The 23,528-nt window shown below is 45.5% G+C and overlaps 1 protein-coding gene across 1 annotated transcript in view; it reads left to right on the forward strand.

Annotated features, from left to right (window-relative positions):
- The first annotated feature begins 10,178 nt into the window (after positions 1 to 10,178).
- SEC24C (SEC24 homolog C, COPII coat complex component) overlaps positions 10,179 to 23,528 on the forward strand; it is a 52,218-nt gene continuing 38,868 nt past the window's right edge. The window contains exon 1 of the mRNA XM_038743807.1: positions 10,179 to 10,248. The gene's annotated coding sequence lies outside the window, so the exon portion shown is untranslated. The remainder of the gene's footprint in view (positions 10,249 to 23,528) is intronic.

The raw sequence follows: 23,528 nt of genomic DNA on the forward strand, positions 1-23,528 counted from the left end.
ACAGTGGGCTCACAGTCTAAAAGGGGGAGACACAGAACAAAACCAAACATACTAACAAAATAAAATAAATAGAATAGATATGTACAAATAAAATAAATAAATAAATAAATAGAGTAATAAATATGTACAAACATATATACATATATACAGGTGCTATGCCCAGAGTGTTTCTGGACAAAGATAATCCGGGCAGCAGCATGAAGTATGGATTGAAGTGGAGAGAGACACGAGGATGGGAGATCAGAGAGAAGGCTGATGCAGTAGTCCAGACGGGATAGGATGAGAGCTTGAATGAGCAGGGTAGCGGTTGGGTTGGAGAGGAAAGGGCGGATCTTGGCAATGCTGCGGAGCTGAGACCGGCAGGTTTATTTTACTTGTACATATCTATTCTATTTATTTTATTTTGTTAATATGTTTTGTTTTGTTCTCTGTCTCCCCCTCCTAGACTGTGAGCCCACTGTTGGGTAGGGATCGTCTCTATATGTTGCCAGCTTGTACTTCCCAAGCGCTTAGTCCAGTGCTCTGCACACAGTAAGCGCTCAATAAATACGATTGAATGAATGAATGAATGAATGAATACTACCCTATTTTGTTAATGATGTGCATATAGCTATAATTCTATTTATTCTGACGGTTTTGACACCTGTCTACATGTTTTGTTTTGTTGTCTGTCTCCCCCTTCTAGACCGTGAGCCCATTGTTGGGTAGGGATGGTCTCTATATGTTGCCAACTTGTACTTCCCAAGCACTTAGTACAGTGCTCTGCACACAGTAAGCACTCAATAACTGTGAGCCCCCTTTTAGACTATGAGCCCCCTGTTGGGTAGGGACTGTCTCTATATGTTGCCAACTTGGACTTCCCAAGCGCTTAGTACAGTGCTCTGCACACAGTAAGCGCTCAATAAATACGATTGATGATGATGATGATGATGATTCATTCATTCAATCGTATTTATTGAGCGCTTACTATGTGCAGAGCACTGTACTAAGCGCTCAGGAAGTACAAGTTGGCAACAGTGCTCTGCACACAGTAAGTGCTCAATAAATACGATTTGATTGATTGTCTGTCTCCCTCTTCTAGACTGTGAGCCAGCGTCTCTATATGTCACCGACTTGTTCTTCCCAAGCGCTAGTACAGTGCTCTGCATGCAGTAAGCGCTCAATAAAACAGTGCTTTGCACATAGCAACTACTCAATAAATGTAATCAAAATAAATAAGTAAATAAATACAATTGAATGAATGAATGAATGACTGAAGCAGTACTCTCCCAAACACTTTCACACTCTCCTAAGTGCTTAGGGCAGTGGTCTGCACACGGTAAGCACTCAATAAATATGATTAGTTGACTAACTGAAGGCACTGGCCTCCGAAGCCAGGGATTGTGTCCCATCTAGGGTACAGGATGCCTTTTTTGAGAAGCAGCGTGGCTCAATGGAAAGAGCCCGGGCTTGGGAGTCAGAGGTCATGGGTTCTAATCCCGGCTCCCCCACACGTCTGCTGTGTGATCTTGGGCTTCTCTGAGCCTCAGTTACCTCATCTATAAAAAATGGGGATTAAGACTGTGAGCCCCACGTGGGACAAGGTGATCACCCTGTATCCCCCACAGAGCTTAGAACAGTGCTTGGCATATAGTAAGCGCTTAACAAATGCCATCATTATTATTATTATTATCCGTCTCCTCAAGTGTTCTTCAAGCCTGTAAGGCTCAATCGGCACATTCCCCTTGGCCAGGATAGTGGGGGAGAGAAAATTTGAAGTGGTGGTTGGAAATGGGGGCGTACGATATAAGGTGAATCTTAATGCCCTTGCGGGCTGACCTCATAGCTGAGTCAGTCCAAGGCTTCCAAAGGCCCAGAGAATAGGGGAGAGGGGGGCAGGAAGCACAAAAGTAGGAAAGGACAGAACCCGAATTCCTTTTCTTCCCACCCGAATCCTATCCTCTCTCTGCATTTCCCATCACTGTATCAATCAATCAATCAATCAATCATATTTATTGAGCACTTACTGTGTGCAGAGCACTGTACTAAGCGCTTGGGAAGTACAAGTTGGCAACACCGCTCTCCCCTCTGTCTCACAAGCCCGTTACCTTGGCATCATCTTCGACTCATCCCTCTCATTCCACCCACGTATTCAGTCTGTCACCAAATCCTGTCAGTTCATCCGTCACAACATTGCTAAAATCCACCCTTTCCTCTCCATCCAAAAGAAGCAGCGTGGCTCAGTGGAAAGAGCCAGGGCTTGGGAGTCAGAGGTCGTGGGTTCGAATTCCGGCTCCACCACTTGTCAGCTGTGTGACCGTGGGCAAGTCACTCAACTTCTCTGAGCCTCAGTTCCCTCATCTGTAAAATGGGGATTAAGACTGTGAGCCCCCCATGGGACAACCTGATCACCTTGTAACCTCCCCAGTGCTTAGAACAGTGCTTTGCACATAGTAAGCGCTTAATAAATGCCATCATCATTATCATTATTATTATTACTTAACTTCTCTGAGCCTCAGTTCCCTCATCTGTAAAATGGGGATTAAGATTGTGAGCCCCACGTGGGACAACCTGATCACCTTGTATCCCCCCCAGCGCTTAGAACAGTGCTTTGCACATAGTAATAATAATAATAATAATGATGATGATGGTATTTATTAAGCACATACTATGTGCAAAGCACTGTTCTAAGCTCCGGGGAGGTTACAAGGTGATCAGGTTGTCCCACGGGGGGCTCACAGTTTTAATCCCCAATTTACAGATGAGGTAGCTGAGGCACAGAGAAGAGAAGCAGCGTAGCACAGTGGAAAGAGCCTGGGCTTTGGAGTCAGAGGTCATGGGTTCAAATCCCGGCTCCGCCACTTGTCAGCTGTGTGACTTTGGGCAAGTCACTTAACTTCTCTGGGCCTCAGTTCCCTCATCTATAAAATGGGGATTAAGACTGTGAGCCCCCCGTGGGACAACCTGATCACCTTGTATCCTCCCCAGTGCTTAGAACAGTGCTCTGCACATAGTAAGCGCTTAACAAATGCCATCATTATTATTATTATTATTATTAAGTGACTTGCCCAGCTGACAACTGGCAGAGCTGGAGTTCGAACCCATGACCTCTGACTCCAAAGCCCAGGCTCTTTCCACTGAGCCACGCTAGTAAGCGCTTAACAAATGCCATCATTATTATTATCCAAACTGCACCCGTGCTGATCCAAGCACTTCTTCTGTTCCTTCTTGACTACTGCATCTGCCTCCTAGCTGACCTCCCAGTCTCCTGTCTCTCCCCTCTCTAATCCATACTTCGCTATACCGCATGGATCATATACCACATGGATCATTTGCCAACAAAAAGGGTCAGTCCATGCCTCCCCGCTCCTCCAGAACCTCCAGTGGTTGCCCCTCCACCTCCACATCAAACAGAAACCCCTTACCATCGACTTTGAAGTAGTCAGTCAGCTTGCCCTACACTACCTCACCTCTCTGATCTCCTCCTAAAGCTCAGCCCGCATGCTCTACACCTCTGGTTCTGGCTTACTCACCGTACCCTGATCTCATCTCTCTCGCCACTGACCTCTTTCCCACGTCCTCCTCCTAGCCTGGAACTCTCCCCCTCCATATACACCAGACTACCCGGTAATCTCTCCACTTTCAAAGCATATTAAGGTCACACCTCCTCCATTCATTCACTCAGTCATTCAATCATATTTATCGAGCGCTTACTGGAAGTACAAGTTGGCGACATATAGAGACGGTCCCTACCCAACAGCGGGCTCACAGCCTGGAAGGGGGAGACAGACAACAAAACAAAACATGTGGACAAGTGTCAAGTCGTCAGAGGCCTTCCCCGATTAAGCCATTTTCCCGGGCTCGCTCTCCCTTCTGCGTCGTCTACACCTTTGGTTCTGTGACTTTTGGACAGTCAATATCCGCCCCACCGCCACAACACTTATGTACGTATCTTTAAGTGGTACATCATAAATTACTTATTTATTCATATTAATGACCATCTCCCCCTCTAGACTGTAAGCTGTTATGGGCTGGGAGCGTGTCTGTTGTATTGTACTCTTCCAAGCGCTTAGTACAGTGTTCTGCTCACAGTACATGCCCAATAAATACCAATGATTGATTGATTGATCAATAACCAAGGACTCTTCCACCCAGGGCTTCACCTGGAAGCTGCTTTGCCTGCACCAGACATGAGGCTTGGGGTACTAATAAGAATGATGGCATTTATTAAGCACTTACTCTGTGCAAAGCACTGTTCTAAGCACTGGGGAGGTTACAAGGTGATCAGGTTGTCCCACGGGGGGCTCACAGTCTTAATCCCCATTTTACAGATGAGGTAACTGAGGCACAGAGAAGTGAAGTGACTTGCCCAAAGTCACACAGCTGACAATTGGCGGAGCCGGGATTTGAACCCCTGACCTCTGACTCCAAAGCCCATGCTCTTTCCACTGAGCCATGCTGCTTGGTTTAAAGAGTGCAGAACTCCCTTATCAGATGAGACTGCACCAAAAGTTGGACTCTTGAGCTGCCATTCAAAATCTCTGTTTATTTTTGTTCGGCAGCAACAGGGAGCTGACCACTCTCTTATCAATCAATGGCATATATTTCATCAATTAATCAACCGATCATGTTTATCGAGTACTTTTTGTGTGCAGAGCACGGTACTAAGTACTTGGGACAATAGAATTGGTAGACACGTTCCCTCCCCACAACTAAGCTCTCGGGAGAGTACAATATAACAGAACTGGAAGACAAGTTCCTTGCCCACGATGAGCTTACAGTCTAGAGGGGGAGACAGACATTGAAATAAATTACAGATAGGGGAAATGGCAGGGTGTAAGGATAGGTATATAAGTGCTGTGAGTATGTGTGTTGAATAATAATAATAATAATGATGGCATTTATTAAGCGCTTACTATGTGCAAAGCACTGTTCTAAGCGCTGGGGAATACAAGGTGATCAGGTTGTCCCACGTGGGGCTCACAGTCTTAATCCCCATTTTACAGATGACGTAACTGAGGCTCAGAGAAGTTAAGTGACTTGCCCAAGGTCACACGGCAGACATGTGGCGGAGCCGGGATTCGAACCCATGACCTTTGACTCCAAAGCCCGTGCTCTTTCCACTGAGCCACGCCGCTTCTCTAATAATGGCATTTATTAAGCACTTACTATGTGCAAAGCACTGTTCTAAGCGCTGGGCAGGCTACAGAGTGATCAGGTTGTCCCACGGAGGGCTCACGGTCAATCCCCATTTTCCAGATGAGGCAACTGAGGCACAGCGACTTGCCCAAAGTCACACAGCTGACATTTGGCGGAGCTGGGGTTTGAACCCATGACCTCTGACTCCAAAGCCCGGGCTCTTTTCCACTGAGCCACGCTGCTTATCAAGTGCTTAAATCCAAATGGAAAGGTGATGCGGAAGGGAGAGGGAGTAGGGGAAATGAGGGCTTAGTTGCAGAAACCTCTTGGAGGTGTTGTGATTTTAAGATGGCTTTGAAATAATAATAATGGCATTTATTGAGCGCTTACTATGTGCAAAGCACTGTACTAAGCGCTGGGGAGGTTACAAGGTGATCAGGTTGTCCCACAGGGGGCTCTCAGTCTTAATCCCTATTTTACAGGTGAGGTCACTGAGGCACAGAGAAGTGAAGTGACTTGCCCAAAGTCACAAAGCTGACAAGTGACAGAGTGGGATTTGAACCCATGACCTCTGACTCCAAAGCCCGTGCTCTTTCCACTGAGCCACGCTGCTTCTAATAATGATGGCATTTATTAAGCGCTTACTATGTGCAAAGCACTGTTCTAAGCGCTGGGGAGGTTACAAGGTGATCAAGTTGTCCCACAGGGAGCTCACAGTCTTAATCCCCATTTTACAGGTGAGGTAACTGAAGCACAGAGAAGTGAAGTGACTTGCCCAAAGTCATACAGCTGACAATTGGTGGAGCCAGGATTTGAACCCATGACCTCTGACTCCAAAGCCCGGCCTCTTTCCACTGAGCCATGCTGAAAGTGGAGTGAGTGCTGGTCTCTCTCCTTCTCTGCAGTCTCGCTTTTCCTCTTGGTTTCAGGACATTTCTACTGGGAGGACCCACCAACACCCCATACTTATGTCTAAAACAGGAGTCTTTGTCTTGCCACCCAAACCCTCACTTCCATGTGACTTTCCCATCACTGTAGACAACACCACCACCCTCTCTGTCTTTCAAGCCTATAGTATTCGCTTCTCCCACCCCGTCCAGATTCTTGTAGCCGTCATCTATCGCCCCCTGGCCCCATCTCCAACTTTTTTTTAATCTAACGATTTTGGCTCTTTTCTCGCCTTTGTTTTCTCCTTTTTCATGCCCACTCTGATCCTCGGGGACTTCAACATCCACATGGATGTCCCTGGTGACTCCTCTGCCGCCTGCCTTTCATCTCTCTAGACTTCTAGACTGTGAGCCCACTGTTGGGTAGGGACCGTCTCTATATGTTGCCAACTCGTACTTCCCAAGCGCTTAGTCCAGTGCTCTGCACACAGTAAGCGCTCAATAAAAACGATTGAATGAATGAATGAATGAATGAACCTTGGTATTGCCTTGGACTCACCTTTCTCATTCAATCCACTCATTCAGTCTGTCAACAAATCCTGTTGATACTACCTTTGTAACATCTCTAGAATCTGCCCTTTCTTTTCCATCCAAACTGCCACTTCTCTGTTCAAGCACTTATCACACCCCATTTGGCTTCCAGGCTGTCCATCCCCTCGCCCCCTCCTACCTCACCTCCCTTCTGTCCTTCTCCAGCCCAGCCCGCACCCTCCGCTCCTCTGCCGCTAATCTCCTCACCGTACCTCGCTCTCGCCTGTCCCGCCATCGACCCCCGGCCCACGTCCTCCCCCTGGCCTGGAATGCCCTCCCTCTGCCCATCCGCCAAGCTAGCTCTCTTCCTCCCTTCAAGGCCCTACTGAGAGCTCACCTCCTCCAGGAGGCCTTCCCACACTGAGCCCCTTCCTTCCTCTCCCCCTCGCCCCCCTCTCCATCCCCCCATCTTACCTCCTTCCCTTCCCCACAGCACCTGTATATGTGTATATATGTTTGTACATATTTATTACTCTATTTATTTTCCTTGTACATACCTATTGTATTTATTTTATTTTGTTAGTATGTTTGGTTTTGTTCTCTGTCTCCCCCTTTTAGGCTGTGAGCCCACGGTTGGGTAGGGACTGTCTCTATATGATGCCAATTTGTACTTCCCAAGCGCTTAGTACAGTGCTCTGCACACATTAAGCGCTCAATAAATACGACTGATGATGATGATGATGATGATGATTTGGTCTACTGCCTCAGCCTCCTCACTAGTCTCCTAGTGAGTCAGGTTATTCCAAACTACCTAACCTACCTACCTAGTTCGGTTATTACCTAACTTCATTCATCTCCCGTTACAATCTAGTCCTCACACTCTGCATCTCTAACGCAACTTAATTGCTGTACCTTGAACTCATTTCTCTCACTGTTGACCTCTACTCTCTCCCTCTGGCCTGAAATTCCCTTCCCTTTTAATTCCTGACAAACTAGCGGTTCTCCCAATCTTCAAAGCCCTATTGAAATCTAATCTCCTCCAGGGAGCCTTCCCTGCCTAACATCTCATTTCCCCACCGTATTTGCTCTCCTTTCTGCATCACCTATGCACTCGGGTCTGTACTTCTTAAGCACCTTGAAGCTCACTCCATCCCCTCCCCACGGCACTTTAGAATACATCCTTTTACTCTGCTGCTTCCCCTAACTGTTATATGTATATATGTTTGTACATATTTGTTACTCTATTTATTTATTTATTTATTTTACTTGTACATATCTATTCTATTTATTTTATTTTGTTAGTATGTTTGGTTTTCTTCTCCGTCTCCCCCTTTTAGACTGGGAGCCCACTGTTGGGTAGGGACTGTCTCTATATGTTGCCAACTTGTACTTCCCAAGCGCTTAGTACAGTGCTCTGCACACAGTAAGCGCTCAATAAATACGATTGATGATGATGATTTATTGAGCGCTCAATTCATTCATTCATTCATTCGTATTTACTGAGCGCTCAATTCATTCGTTCATTCATTCGTATTTACTGAGCACTCATTTCATTCATTCATTCAATCATATTTACTGAGCGCTCAATTCATTCGTTCAATCGTATTTACTGAGCGCTCAATTCATTCATTCATATTTACTGAGCGCTCAATTCATTCATTCATTCAATCATATTTACTGAGCGCTCAATTCATTCGTTCATTCAATCGTATTTACTGAGCGCTCAATTCATTCAATCATATTTACTGAGCGCTCAATTCATTCGTTCATTCAATCGTATTTACTGAGCGCTCAATTCATTCATTCATATTTACTGAGCGCTCAATTCATTCATTCATTCAATCATATTTACTGAGCACTCATTTCATTCATTCATTCAATCGTATTTACTGAGCGCTCAATTCATTCATTCATATTTACTGAGCACTCAATTCATTCATTCATTCAATCATATTTACTGAGCGCTCAATTCATTCATTATTTACTGAGCGCTCAATTCATTCATTCGTGTTTACTGAGCGCTCAATTCATTCATTCATTCAATCCTATTTACTGAGCGCTCAATTCATTCATTCATTCAATCGTATTTACTGAGCGCTCAATTCATTCATTATTTACTGAGCGCTCAATTCATTCATTCGTGTTTACTGAGCGCTCAATTCATTCATTCATTCAATCCTATTTACTGAGCGCTCAATTCATTCATTCATTCAATCGTATTTACTGAGCACTCAATTCATTCATTCGTTCAATCATATTTACTGAGCGCTCAATTCATTCATTCACATTTACTGAGCACTCAATTCATTCATTCATTCAATCATATTTACTGAGCGCTCAATTCATTATTTACTGAGCCCTCAATTCATTCATTCGTATTTACTGAGTGCTCAATTCATTCGTTCATTCAATCATATTTACTGAGCGCTCAATTCATTCATTCATTCAATCGTATTTACTGAGCACTCATTTCATTCATTCATTCAATCATATTTACTGAGCGCTCAATTCATTCGTTCAATCGTATTTACTGAGCGCTCAATTCATTCATTCATATTTACTGAGCGCTCAATTCATTCATTCATTCAATCATATTTACTGAGCGCTCAATTCATTCGTTCATTCAATCGTATTTACTGAGCGCTCAATTCATTCATTCATATTTACTGAGCGCTCAATTCATTCATTCATTCAATCATATTTACTGAGCGCTCAATTCATTCATTATTTACCGAGCGCTCAATTCATTCATTCATTCAATCCTATTTACTGAGCGCTCAATTCATTCGTTCATTCAATCGTATTTACTGAGCGCTCAATTCATTCATTCGTTCAATCATATTTACTGAGCGCTCAATTCATTCATTCACATTTACTGAGCACTCAATTCATTCATTCATTCAATCACATTTACTGAGCGCTCAATTCATTCATGATTTACTGAGCGCTCAATTCATTCATTCGTATTTCCTGAGCACTCCATTCATTCAATCCTATTTACTGAGCGCTCAATTCATTCATTCATTCAATCGTATTTACTGAGCACTCAACTCATTCATTCATTGAATCATATTTACTGAGCGCTCAATTCATTCATTCATATTTACTGAGCGCTCAATTCATTCATTCAATCGTATTTACTGAGCGCTCAATTCAATCATTCATTCATTCGATCGTATTTACTGAGCGCTCAATTCATTCATTCATTCAATGGTATTTATTGAGCGCTGACTGTGTGCAGAGCACTGTCCTAAGCGCTTGGGAAGTCCAAGTTGGCAACATAGAGGGACGGTCCCTATCCAACAGCGGGCTCACCGTCTAGAACACGATTCAAGAAACACTACCGCCTCTCTATGTTGCCATTTTGTCCTTCCCAAGCGCTTAGTCCCGTGCTCTGCAAACAGTAAGCGCTCTATAAATACGATTGAATGAATGAATGACTGAATGATTGAATGAACACGGCGTGGGCGGGAGCCCCGAGCTGCCCGTGAGGCGAGGGCGGAGGGCGGGGCGGCGAGGGGCGCATGCGCGACATCCGGGGCTCTCCGGGCGGCCCGCCCCCAGTGCGGACGTGGCAGGAGCCGGCGGCTTCGCCGGCCGCGGCCGGGGGGGCGGGACTTCCGGCGGCGATTCCGGAAGCGGAAGTGGGGGCCCCCCGGAGCCGGCTGAGGGAGGCCGACGGACGGACCGACGGACGGAGCGTCCGCGGGAGGTGGGAGCCGGACGGGGGGGGACACGGAGGGAGGGAGGGACCGACTGACGGACAGACCGACCGACCGACCGACCGGGGGGGGGGGCGGGGAGCCGTGGCCTGAGGGAACCCGGGGCGGGGTCCTGAGGGGAACGGGAGTGGGGGGAGGGGGGGGGGGACCCTCTTCTAATCATCATTCATTCATTCACTCATTCATTTATCCGTTTTACCTGGACGTAGCATCATCGTCATCAATCGTATTTATCGAGCGCTTACTATTCATTCATTCACTCAATCAATCAATCAATCGTATTTATTGAGCGCTTACTATGTGCAGAGCACTGTCCTAAGCGCTTGGGAAGTACAAATTGGCATCACCTAGGGACGGTCCCTACCCAACGGCGGGCTCACAGTCTAAAAGGGCGAGACAGAGAACAGAACCAAACATACCAACAGAATAAAATAAGTAGGATAGAAATGTACAAGTAAAATAAATAAATAATCAATCGTATTTATTGAGCGCTTACTATGTGCAGAGCACTGTACCAAGCGCTTGGGAAGTACAAATTGGCATCACCTAGGGACGGCCCCTACCCAACAGCGGGCTCACAGTCTAAAAGGGGGAGACAGAGAACAGAACCAAACATACCAACAGAATAAAATAAGTAGGATAGAAATGTACAAGTAAAATAAATAAATAATCGTATTTATTGAGCGCTTACTATGTGCAGAGCACTGGACCAAGCGCTTGGGAAGTACAAATTGGCATCACCTAGAGACAGTCCCTACCCAACAGCGGGCTCACAGTCTAAAAGGGGAGACAGAGAACAGAACCAAACATACCAACCGAATAAAATAAGTAGGATAGAAATGTACAAGTAAAATAAATAAATAATCAATCGTATTTATTGAGCGCTTACTATGTGCAGAGCACTGGACCAAGCGCTTGGGAAGTACAAATTGGCATCACCTAGAGACAGTCCCTACCCAACAGCGGGCTCACAGTCTAAAAGGGGAGACAGAGAACAGAACCAAACATACCAACCGAATAAAATAAGTAGGATAGAAATGTACAAGTAAAATAAATAAATAAATAATCAATCAATCAATCAATCGTATTTATTGAGCGCTTACTATGTGCAGAGCACTGGACCAAGCGCTTGGGAAGTACAAATTGGCATCACCTAGGGACGGTCCCTACCCAACAGCGGGCTCACAGTCTAAAAGGGCGAGACAGAGAACAGAACCAAACATACCAACAGAATAAAATAAGTAGGATAGAAATGTACAAGTAAAATAAATAAATAAATAATCAATCAATCAATCAATCAATCGTATTTATTGAGCGCTTACTATGTGCAGAGCACTGGACCAAGCGCTTGGGAAGTACAAATTGGCATCACCTAGGGACGGTCCCTACCCAACAGCGGGCTCACAGTCTAAAAGGGCGAGACAGAGAACAGAACCAAACATACCAACCGAATAAAATAAGTAGGATAGAAATGTACAAGTAAAATAAATAAATAAATAATCAATCAATCAATCAATCAATCGTATTTATTGAGCGCTTACTATGTGCAGAGCACTGGACCAAGCGCTTGGGAAGTACAAATTGGCATCACCTAGGGACGGTCCCTACCCAACAGCGGGCTCACAGTCTAAAAGGGCGAGACAGAGAACAGAACCAAACATACCAACAGAATAAAATAAGTAGGATAGAAATGTACAAGTAAAATAAATAAATAAATAATCAATCAATCAATCGTATTTATTGAGCGCTTACTATGTGCAGAGCACTGTACCAAGCGCTTGGGAAGGACAAATTGGCATCACCTAGAGACAGCCCCTACCCAACAGCGGGCTCACAGTCTAAAAGGGCGAGACAGAGAACAGAACCAAACATACCAACAAAATAAAATAAGTAGGATAGAAATGTACAAGTAAAATAAATAAATAAATAAATAGAGTAATAAATATGTACAACCATATATACATATATACAGGTGCTGTGGGGAAGGAGCTTACTGAGCGCTTCCTGTGTGCAGAGCACTGGACGAAGCGCCTGGGAAGTCCAAGTTGGCCACATCTGGGGACGGTCCCTACCCAACAGCGGGCTCACAGTCTACAAGGGGGAGACAGAGAACGAAACAAAACCTATTAACAAAATAAAATAAATAGAATAAATATGTACAAGTAAAATAAATAGAGTAATAAGTCTGTACAAACGTATACATATATACAGGTGCTGTGGGGAGGGGAAGGAGGTAAGGTGGGGGGGGATGGGGAGGGGGAGGAGGGGGCTCAGTCAGTAGTTCTGTACAAATTGGCAACACCTAGAGACAGTCCCTACCCACCAGTGGGCTCACAGTCTAAAAGGGGGAGACAGAACAAAACCAAACATACTAACAAAATAAAATAAGTTTACTGTTCTGTTTATTTTATTCTGTTAATATGTTTGGTTTTGTTCTCTGCCTCCCCCTTCTAGACCTGTATGTATGTCTACATGTTTGTACGCGTTCGTTACTCTATTTATTTATTTTACTTGCGCATATCTAGTCTATTTTATTTTGTTAGTGTGTTTGGTTTTGTGGTCCTTCTCCCCCTTCTAGACTGTGAGCCCGCTGTTGGGTAGGGACCGTCTCTATAGGTTGCCAACTTGTACTTCCCAAGCGCTTAGTCCAGCGCTCTGCACACAGTCAGCGCTCAATAAATACGATTGATGATTGATTGAGCCCGCTGTTGGGTCGGGACCGGCTCTAGATGTTGCCAACCTGTCCTTCCTAAAAGCTTAGTCCCCCCTCTCCATCCCCCCCATCTTACCTCCTTCCCTTCCCCACAGCACCTGCTATTTATTTATTTTACTTGTACATATCTATTCTATTTATTTTATTTTGTTAGTATGTTTGGTTTTGTTCTCTGTCTTCCCCTTCTAGACTGTGAGCCCACTGTTGGGTAGAGACCGTCTCTATATGTTGTCAGCTTGTACTTCCCAAGCACGTAGTCCAGTGCTCTGCACACAGTAAGCGCTCAATAAATACGATTGATTGATTGATTGTGAGCCCGCTGTTGGGTCGGGACCGTCTCGATCTGTTGCCAACCTGTCCTTCCCAAGCGCTTAGTCCCCCCCCCCCACCATCTTACCTCCTTCCCTTCCTCACAGCACCTGTATATATGTATATGTGTTTGTACAGATTTATTGCTCTATTTATTTTACTTGTACATATCGATTCTATTTTATTTTATTTTGTTAGTACGTCTTGTTTTGTTGTCTGTCTCCCCCTTCTAGACTGTGAGCCCGCTGTTGGGTAGGGACTGTCTCTTTATGTTGCCAACTTGTACTTCCCAAGCGCTTAGTCCAGCTCTCTGCACACAGTCAGTGCTCAATAAATACGATTGAATGAGTGAATGAATTCAATCATATTTATTGAGCACTGACTGTGTGCAGAGCGCTGACTGTGCAGAGCGCTGAATGCAATCGTGTTTATTCATCATCAATCGTATTTACTGAGCGCTTACTGTGTGCAGAGCACTGTAATAAGCGCTTGGGAAGTACAAGTTGGCAACATATAGAGACAGTCCCTACCCAACAGTGGGCTCACAGTGTTTATTGAGCACTGACTGTGTGCAGAGCACTGGACTAAGCGCTTGGGGGAACAACAAGTTCATTCATTTACTTTACTTGTACATATCTATTCTATTTATTTTGTTTTGTTAATATGTCTTGTTTTGTGGTCTGTCTCCCCCTTCTAGCCTGTGAGCCCACTGTTGGGTAGGGACCGTCTCTATATGTTGCCAACCTGTCCTTCCCAAGCACTTAGTACAGTGCTCTGCACACAGTAAGCACTCAATAAATACAATTGAATGAGCGCTTAGTCCAGCGCCCTGCAGTCAGCGCTCAATAAATACGATTGAATTCATTAATTCCTTAATTCATTCGTATTTATCGAGTGCTAACTGTGTTCAGAGCACTGGACTAAGCGCTTGGGGGAACAACAAGTTCATTCATTTATTTATTTTACTTGTACATATCTATTCTATTTTCTTTTATTTTGTTAATATGTTTTGTTGTCTGTCTCCCCCTTCTAGGCTCACAGTCTGTTGGGTAGGGACCGGCTCTAGATGTTGCCAACCTGTCCTTCCCAAGCGCTTAGTCCAGCGCTCTGCACACAGCGCTCGAGAAGTACGATTGAATTCATTCATTCAATCGTATTTCTCGAGCGCTGACTGTGTGCAGAGCGCTGGACTAAGCGCTTGGGGGAACGACAAGTTTATTCATTCATTTATTTATTTTACTTGTACATATCTATTCTATTTTATTTTATTTTGTTAATACGTTTTGTTTTGTTGTCTGTCTCCCCCTTCTAGACTGTGAGCCTGCTGTTGGGTAGGGACCGGCTCTAGATGTTGCCAACCTGTACTTCTCAAGCGCCTAGTGCAGTGCTCTGCACACAGTAAGCGCTCAATAAATTCATTCATTCATTCATATTTTTTGAGCGCCGACTGTGTGCAGAGCACTGGACTAAGCGCTTGGGAATGACAAGTTCGTTCATTCACTCACATTATGTCTCTCTCATTGATTCCCCTCCCCATTCCCTCAACTCCCTCCCTCTGCTATACCCCCCTTCTCTCCCCACAGCACTTGTGTATATATGTACAGTGTGGCTCAGTGGAAAGAGCCTGGGCTTTGGAGTCAGAGGTCATGGGTTCAAATCCCGGCTCCACCACTTATCAGCTGTGTGACTTTGGGCAAGTCTTTTAGACTGTGAGCCCACTGCTGGGTAGGGACTGTCTCTATATGTTACCAACTTGTACTTCCCAAGCGCTTAGTACAGTGCTCTGCACACAGTAAGCGCTCAATAAATACGATTGATGATGATGATGATGATGATGATGAAGTCACTTAACTTCTCTGGGCCTCAGTTCCCTCATCTGTAAAATGGGGATTAAGATTGTGAGCCCCCCGTGGGACAACCTGATCACCTTGTTAACCTCCCCAGCGCTTAGAACAATGCTTTGCACCTAGTAAGCGCTTAATAAATGCTATCATTATTATTATTATTATTGTGTACATATTTATTATTCTGTTTACTTTATTAATGATGTGTACATGTCTATAATTCTGTTTATAGTGATGCTATTGATGCCTGTCTACTTGTTTTGTTGTCTGTCCTCCCCCCTTGTAGACTGTGAGCCCGTTGTTAGGGAGGCATTGTGTCGATTTGTTGCCAAATTGTACTTTCCAAGCGCTTAGTACGGTGCTCTGTATGCAGTAAGCACTCAATAAATACCACCAAATGAATGAAAAGTGCATTCATTCATTCATTCAATCGTATTTATTGAGCGCCAGCCGTGTGCGGAGCACTGGACTAAGCGCTTGGGAACAACCAGTTCAGTCGTATTTATTGAGCGCCAACCGTGTGCAGAGCACTGGACTAAGCGCTTGGGAATGACAAGTTCATTCATTCATTCAGTCGTATTTATTGAGCGCCGACTGTGTGCAGAGCACTGGACTAAGCGCCTGGAACGACAAGTTCATTCATTCATTCAGTCGTATTTATTGAGCGCTGACTGTGTGGTTATGATGATGATGATGGCATTTATTAAGCGCTTATGTGCAAAGCACTGTACTAAGCGCTGGGGAGTTTACAAGGTGATCAGGTTGTCCCACGGAGGGCTCACAGTCTTCATCCCCTGAGCCCCCTCCTTCCTCTCCCCCTCCACCCCCTGCCTTACCTCCTTCCCTTCCCCACAGCACCTGTATATATGTACATATGTTTGCATGTATTTATTTTACTTGTACATATCTATTCTATTTATTTTATTTTGTTAATATGTTTGGTTTTGTTCTCTGTCTTCCCCTTCTAGACTGTGAGCCCACAGTTGGGTAGGGACTGTCTCTATATGTTGACAACTTGTCCTTTCCAAGCGCTTTGTACAGTGTTCTGCACACAGTAAGCGCTCAGTAAATACGATTGATTGATTGATGGATTGATCCCCATTTTACAGATGAGGGAACTGAGGCACAGAGAAGTGAAGTGACTTGCCCAAGGTCACAAAGCTAAGTGTACATATGACCTGTATATATGTATATATGTTTGTACGTATTTATTGCTCTATTTTACTTGTACATATTTATTCTACTTATTTTGTTAATATTTTTTGTTTTGTTCTCTGTCTCCCCCTTCTAGACTGTGAGCCCGCTGTTGGGTAGGGACCGTCTCTATATGTTGCCAGCTTGTACTTCCCAAGCGCTTAGTACAGTGCTCTGCACACAGTAAGCGCTCAATAAATACAATTGAATGAATGAAAGTGGCGGAGCCGGGATTTGAACCGATAACCTCTGACTCCAAAGCCCATGCTCTTTCCACTGAGCCACGCTGTGTGCAGAGCACTGTACTACTACTACTACTAATAATAATGGCATTTATTAAGCACTTACTATATGCCAAACACTGTTCTAAGTGCTGGGGAGGTAACAGAGTGATCAGGTTGTCCCACGGGGGCCTCACAGTCTTAATCCCCATTTTCCAGATGAGATAACTGAGGCCCAGAGAAGTGAAGTGACTTGGCCAAAGTCACACAGCTGACAAGTAAGGAGTCGGGATTTGAACCCATGACCTCTGACTCCAAAGCCCGGGCTCTTTCCACTGAGCCACGCTGCTTCTCTAGCCACGCTGCTTCCCAAGCACTTGGGAGTACAAGTTGGCGACATCTAGACTGTTAGCCCACTCACAGTCTAAAATAAATAAAATACTGCTTATTTTATTTTGTTAATATGTTTTGTTTTGTTCTCTGTCTCCCCCTTCTAGACTGAGCCCACTGTTGGGTAGGGACCGTCTCTATATGTTGCCAACTTGTACTTCCCAAGCGCTTACTACAGTGCTCTGCACACAGTAAGCACTCAATAAATACGATTGAATGAATATATAGATGGTCCCTACCCAACAGCGGGCTTACAGTCTAGAAGTTGGCAACATCTAGAGCCAGTCCCGACCCAACAGCGGTAATAATAATAATAATGCTGATGATGGTATTTGTTAAGCGCATACTGTGTGCCAAGCACTGCTCTAAATGCTGGGCACTGTTCTAAGCGCTGGATAATAATGATCCAGACTGAGCCCCCTCCTTCCTCTCCCTCCGCCTTATCTCCTTCCCCTCCCCACAGCACCTGTATATATTTTTGTACATATTTATTACTCTATTTTATTTGCACATATTTATTCTCTTTATTTTATTTGGTTAATATGTTGTCTGTCTCCCCCTTCTAGACTGTGAGCCCGCTGTTGGGTAGGGACCATCTCTATATGCTGCCAACTTGGACTTCCCAAGCGCTTACTACAGTGCTCTGCACACAGTAAGCGCTCAATAAATATGATTGAATGAATGAATGACCTCCTTCCCCTCCCCACAGCACGTGTATTTTAGACTGTGAGCCCACTGTTGGGTAGGGACTGTCTCTATGTGTTGCCAATTTGTACTTCCCAAGCGCTTAGTACAGTGCTCTGCACATAGTAAGCGCTCAATAAATACGATTGATTGATTGATTGATGTATATATGTTTGTACATATTTATTACTCTATTTTACTTGTACATATTTACTATTCTATTTATTTTATTTTGTTAATATGTTTTGTTTTGTTGTCTGTCTCCCCCTTCTAGACTTTGAGCCTGCTGTTGGGTAGGGACCGTCTCTGTGTTGCCAACTTGTACTTCCCAAGCGCATAGTACAGTGCTCTGCACACAGAAAGCGCTCAGTAAATATGATTGATTGAATGAATAAATAATGATGATAATAAGAAGATGGCATATATTCAGCGCTTAGAACAGTGCTTGGCACATAGTAAGTGCTTAACAAATACCAAAATGATTATTGTTATATTGTTATTTATTAAGCGCTTACTATGTGCAAAGCACTGTTCATTCATTGTCGTATTTATTGAGCGCTGACTGTGTGCAGAGCACTGTACTAAGCGCTTGGGAAGTACAAGTCGGCAGCATCTAGAGACGGTCCCGACCCACCAACGGGCTCACAGTCTAGAGGGGGGAGACAGACAACAAAACAAAACATGTGGACGGGTGTCAAGCCATCAGAATAAATAGAAGTAAAGCTAGATGCACATCATTAACATCATTTTTATTAACAAAATAAATAGAATAGTAAATATGTACAAGTCAAATAGAGGAATAAATCTGTACAAACATATATACAGGTGCTGTGGGGAGGGGAAGGAGGTGGGGCAGAGGGGAGGGGGAGAAAAGCGCTGGGGAGGTTACAAGGTGATCAGGTTGTCCCACGGTGGGCTCACAGTCTTCATCCCCATTTGACAGAGGAGGTCACTGAGGCCCAGAGAAGTGAAGTGGCTTGCCCCAAGTCACACAGCTGACAGTTGGTGGAGCCGGGATTTGAACCCATGACCTCTGACTCCAAAGCCCGGGCTCTTTCCACTGAGCCACGCTGATGTGTTAAGCACTTCCTATATACCAAGTACTGTTCTAAGCGCTGGATGATAATGATGGCATCTGTTGAGCGCTTACTGTGTGCCAAGCACTGTTCTAAGCACTGGGGGGATACAAGGTAATAATAATGATGGCATTTGTTAAGCACTTACTATGTGCCAAGCACTGTTCTAAGCACTGGATAATAATGAAGGCATCTGTTAAGCGCTTACTATATGCCAAGCACTGTCCTAAGCGCTGGGGGGATACAAGGTAATAACAATGATGACATTTGTTAAGCGCTTACTATGCGCCAAGCACTGTTCTGAGTGCTGGGAGGGATACAGAGTAATAATAATAATGGCATTTATTAAGCGCTTACTATGTGCAAAGCACTGTTCTAAGTGCTGGGGAGGCTACAAAGTGATCAGGTTGTCCCACGGGGGGCTCACAATCTTAATCCCCATTTTACAGATGAGGTAACTGAGGCCCAGAGAAGTGAAGTGACTCGCCCAAAATCACACAACTGACAATTGGCGGAGCCGGGATTTGAACCCATGACCTCTGACTCCAAAGCCCGGGCTCTTTTCCACTGAGCCACGCTGCTTCCCTAACAATAATAATAATAATGTAGTAATAATAATGATGGCATTTGTTAAGCACTTACTAAGTGCCAAGCATTGTTCTAAGCGCTGCCCACTGTTGGGTAGGGACTGTCTCTATATGTTGCCAACTTGTACTTCCCAAGCGCTTAGTACAGTGCTCTGCAGACAGTAAGCACTCAATAAATACGATTGATTGATTGGGGGAGGATACAAGGTGATTCATTCATTCATTCATTCAGTGGTGATCAAGTTGTCCCATGTGGGACTCACAATCTTCATCCCCATTTTCCAAATGAGGGAACTGAGGCTCAGAGAAGTGAAGTGCCTTGCCCAAAGTCACCCAGCTGACAAGTGGCGGAGCCAGGATTAGAACCCATGACCTCTGATGCCCAAGCCCGAGCTGTTTCCACTGTGCCACGCTGCTTCTCTGTCACGCTGCTTTTCTGTCTCCTGTCCTCGCTTCTCGGTCATTCATTCAGTCGTATTCATTGAGCAGAGAAGAGTATTTATTTAGTATTTATTGAGTAGAGAAGCAGCAAGGCTCAGTGGCAAGAGCCCGGGCTTGGGAGTCAGAGGTCATGGGTTCTAATCCCGGCTCCTCCACTTGTCAGCTGGGTGACTTTGGGCAAGTCACTTCTCTGTGCCTCAGTGACCTCCTCTGTCAAATGGGGATGAAGACTGTGAGCCCCTCGTGGGACAACCTGATCACCTTGTATCTGCTCCTGTGCTTAGAACAGTGCTTGGCACATAGTAAGCGCTTAACAGATACCAACATTATTATTATTAAAATGGGATTAAGACTGTGAGCCCCACATGGGACAACCCGATCACCAGTGCTTAGAACAGTGCATTGCACCTAGTAAGCGCTTAACAAATTCCATCATTCTTATTATTATTATTGAGCACTTACTGTGTGCAGAGCACTGTATTAAGCGCTTCTCCTATTCGGGTGTCCGTCTATAAAGTGTTGGCACCCCGATCCCCCATGGTCACCGGTGGGAGGGCCCGGCGCATTCTCCCCTGATAATCCTGACTGAATTCCCTGGGAGACACTGCTGTTTCCGTAGCGACGGGGAAGGTGACCTGAGTCCTAATGCCTCATAAACCCATAAGCCTCTGGGCGGCCCGGGGTCCAGGGTCCCCAGAATAATAATAATAATAATAATGATGATGGTATTTGTTAAGCGCTCACTATGTGCCAAGCACTGTTCTAAGCACTGGGGAAGATAGATACAAAGTAATGAGGTTGCCCCGCATGGGGCTTACGGTCTTCATCCCCATTTTACAGATGAGGTAACTGAGGCCCAAAGAAGTGAAGTGACTTGCCCAAAGTCACCCAGCTGACAAGTGGCAGAAGCGGGATTAGAACCCACGACCTCTGACTCCCAAGCCCGGGCTCTTTCCACTAAGCCATGCTGCTTCCTATGGGCCACGTACTGTTCTGAGCTCTGGGAAAGACAGATACAAGGTAATGAGGTTGTCCCACATGGGGCTTACCGTCTTCATCCCCATTTTACAGGTGAGGTAACTGAGGCACAGAGAAGTGAAGTGACTCAGCCAACGTCACACAGCTGTTAAGTGGCGGAGCCGGGATTAGAACCCACGACCCCCGGCTCCCCAGTCTGGACTCTTGCCACTAAGCCATGCTGCTTCTCAGAGCCCAGAGCAGAACACCCCTCCCCTCCAGGGTTGTCACCCTGTGAGTCATTCTAGATGGCATGAAGCCCAGGGACCTAGACTGATCAATCAATCAATTGTAATTATTGAGCACTTACTGTGTGCAGAGCACTGTACTAAGCGCTTGGGAAGTACAAGTTGGCAACAGTCAGTCCCTACCGAACAGTGGGCTCACAGTCTAGAAGGGGGAGACAGAGAACAAAACCAAACATATTAACAAAATAAAATAATTAGAATAGACATGTACAAGTAAAATAAATAAATAAATAGAGTAATAAATATGTACAAACATATACATGTATACAGGTGCTGTGGGGAATGGAAGGAGGTAAGACGGGGGGGTGGGGAGGGCGAGGGGGAGAGGAAGGAGGGGGCTCAGTCTGGGAAGGCCTCCTGGAGGAGGTGAGCTCTCAGTAGGGCCTTGAAGGAAGGAAGAGAGCTAGCTTGGCGGATGGGCAGAGGGAGGGCATTCCAGGCCAGGGGGAGGACGTGGGCCGGGGGTTGATGGCGGGACAGGCGAGAGCGAGGCCTAACGGTGAGGAGGTTAGCAGCAGAGGAGCGGAGGGTGCGGGCTGGGCTGGAGAAGGAGAGAAGGGAGGGGAGGTAGGAGGAGGCGAGGCGATGGACAGCCTTGAAGCCCAGGGTGAGGAGTTTCTGCCTGATGCACAGATTGATTGGTAGCCACTGGAGATTTTTGAGGAGGGGAGTAATATGCCCAGAGCGTTTCTGGAAAAAGACAATCCGGGCAGCAGCATGAAGTAGGGATTGAAGTGGGGAGAGACACGAGAATGGGAGATCAGAGAGAAGGCTGATGCAGTAGAGAGAAGGCTGATTCCCTTTTGGAGATCTACCTTCAGGGGTGCCCTGGGGAGCCGGGGAGGTTCCTAAAATGGGGGGGCTACCCTTCCCGGCCACTGGGCCCCTCATCACAGGTACAGAGTCGGGTTTGGGTCATGGACTCCAAACCCTACTGACTAGGCCTTAAATGACCGAACCTAGTGAATCCCGGAAGGGGCTCGGGCCCACAGCCATCACGGTCTGGCCTCATTTGTCTTCAGATTGGCCTGAGGGGCAAGGAGAATTGCCTACCCCGTTACCACAGTGCAGGTCAGAATCAGAGTTGCCAAGGGCCGATTTGGGTTACAAGATTCGAATGCAAGAAAAGTGTGCATTAATGGTGAGTGATAGACGCGTGTCCCCCGAACTTCCATTGCTCGTAAGTCTCTCCTCTTTTGCTTCCTTTCCCAGTACATATGCTCACACCTGCCGGTTAGGAAGTGGAGGAGTGAGAGGTTTCTAGAGTTTTAGGTAAAGCATTATCTAGTCTATCTCCAAGCTTCTAAACTTACCCAGGAGAAAGAAGCTGCCAGATATTTGGTGCAGTGGTAACAGGCCTACCTGGAGAGTCACCTCCCAATTGAACCAGTTGAGGGTATATTGTGGCAGGGACCAAGGCATGGTCAGGAAAGCTGAAGAAGCTGCATTTGCTGAATCAGTGGGCAGGGATTGTCTCTATTGTTGTATCATACTTTCCCAAGTGCTCAGTACAGTGCTTTGCACACAGTAAGCACTCAATAAATATGATTGAATGAAGTTGGAGAAACCTTAAGCTCTCGGAGTGAAGTCTAGGAGTGGCTCTATCTGAGTTATGGTCCTTAAATAACTCTGGTTACTTTGTTCTTTTAGACTGAGCCCACTGTTGGGTAGGGACTGTCTCTATATGTTACCAATTTGTACTTCCCAAGCGCTTAGTACGGTGCTCTGCACATAGTAAGCGCTCAATAAATACGATTGATGATGATGTTCTTCAGGAGGCAGTTCCCTTGGAATTGTTTGGATTATATTGATGTCTGTCTCTTCCCCCCACCCCAGACTGTAAGCACACTGCGGGCAGGGGTTGTCTCTGTTTACTGTTGTACTGTACTTTCCCAAGTGTTTATAATAATAATAATAATGAAGGCATTTATTAAGAGCTTACTATGTGCAAAGCACTGTTCTAAGTGCTGGGGAGGTTACGGTGTCATCAGGTTGCTCCCCGGGAGGCTCACAGTCTTCATCCCCATTTTCCAGATGAGTTAACTGAGGCCCAGAGAAGTGAAGTGACTTGCCCAGAGTCACACAGCTGACAATTGGGGGAGCCGGAATTTGAACCCATGACCTCTGACTCCAAAGCCCGGGCTCTTTCCACGGAGCCACGCTGCTTACTACAATGCTCTGCACACAGTAAGCGCTCAATTGGTATTTATGGAGCATTTACCATTATTATTATTATTATTATTTACTGTATGGAGAGTACCTTACTGAGTGCCTGGGAAAAGTCAGTACAGCAGAATTGGTAGGCGTGATTCCTGCCCACAAGGAACTTGCAGTCTGGGGGGGTGGGGGGCACGAGATTACAAAGAGGGGACATAGAGTGTAAGGATATGCACATAAATGCTGTGGGGTTGGGGTGAGTATCAGAACACTTAAGGGGTACTCAGCCAACTTCGTAGGTGGTACAGAGGGGAGGATGGATAGGGGAAATAAAGAACATAGTCTGGGGAGGCCTCCTGGAGGAGATGTGATTTTAGGAGGGATTTGAA

Source organism: Tachyglossus aculeatus, chromosome 3 (assembly GCF_015852505.1).
Source record: "Tachyglossus aculeatus isolate mTacAcu1 chromosome 3, mTacAcu1.pri, whole genome shotgun sequence".
NCBI classification, from domain to species: Eukaryota; Metazoa; Chordata; class Mammalia; order Monotremata; family Tachyglossidae; genus Tachyglossus; species Tachyglossus aculeatus.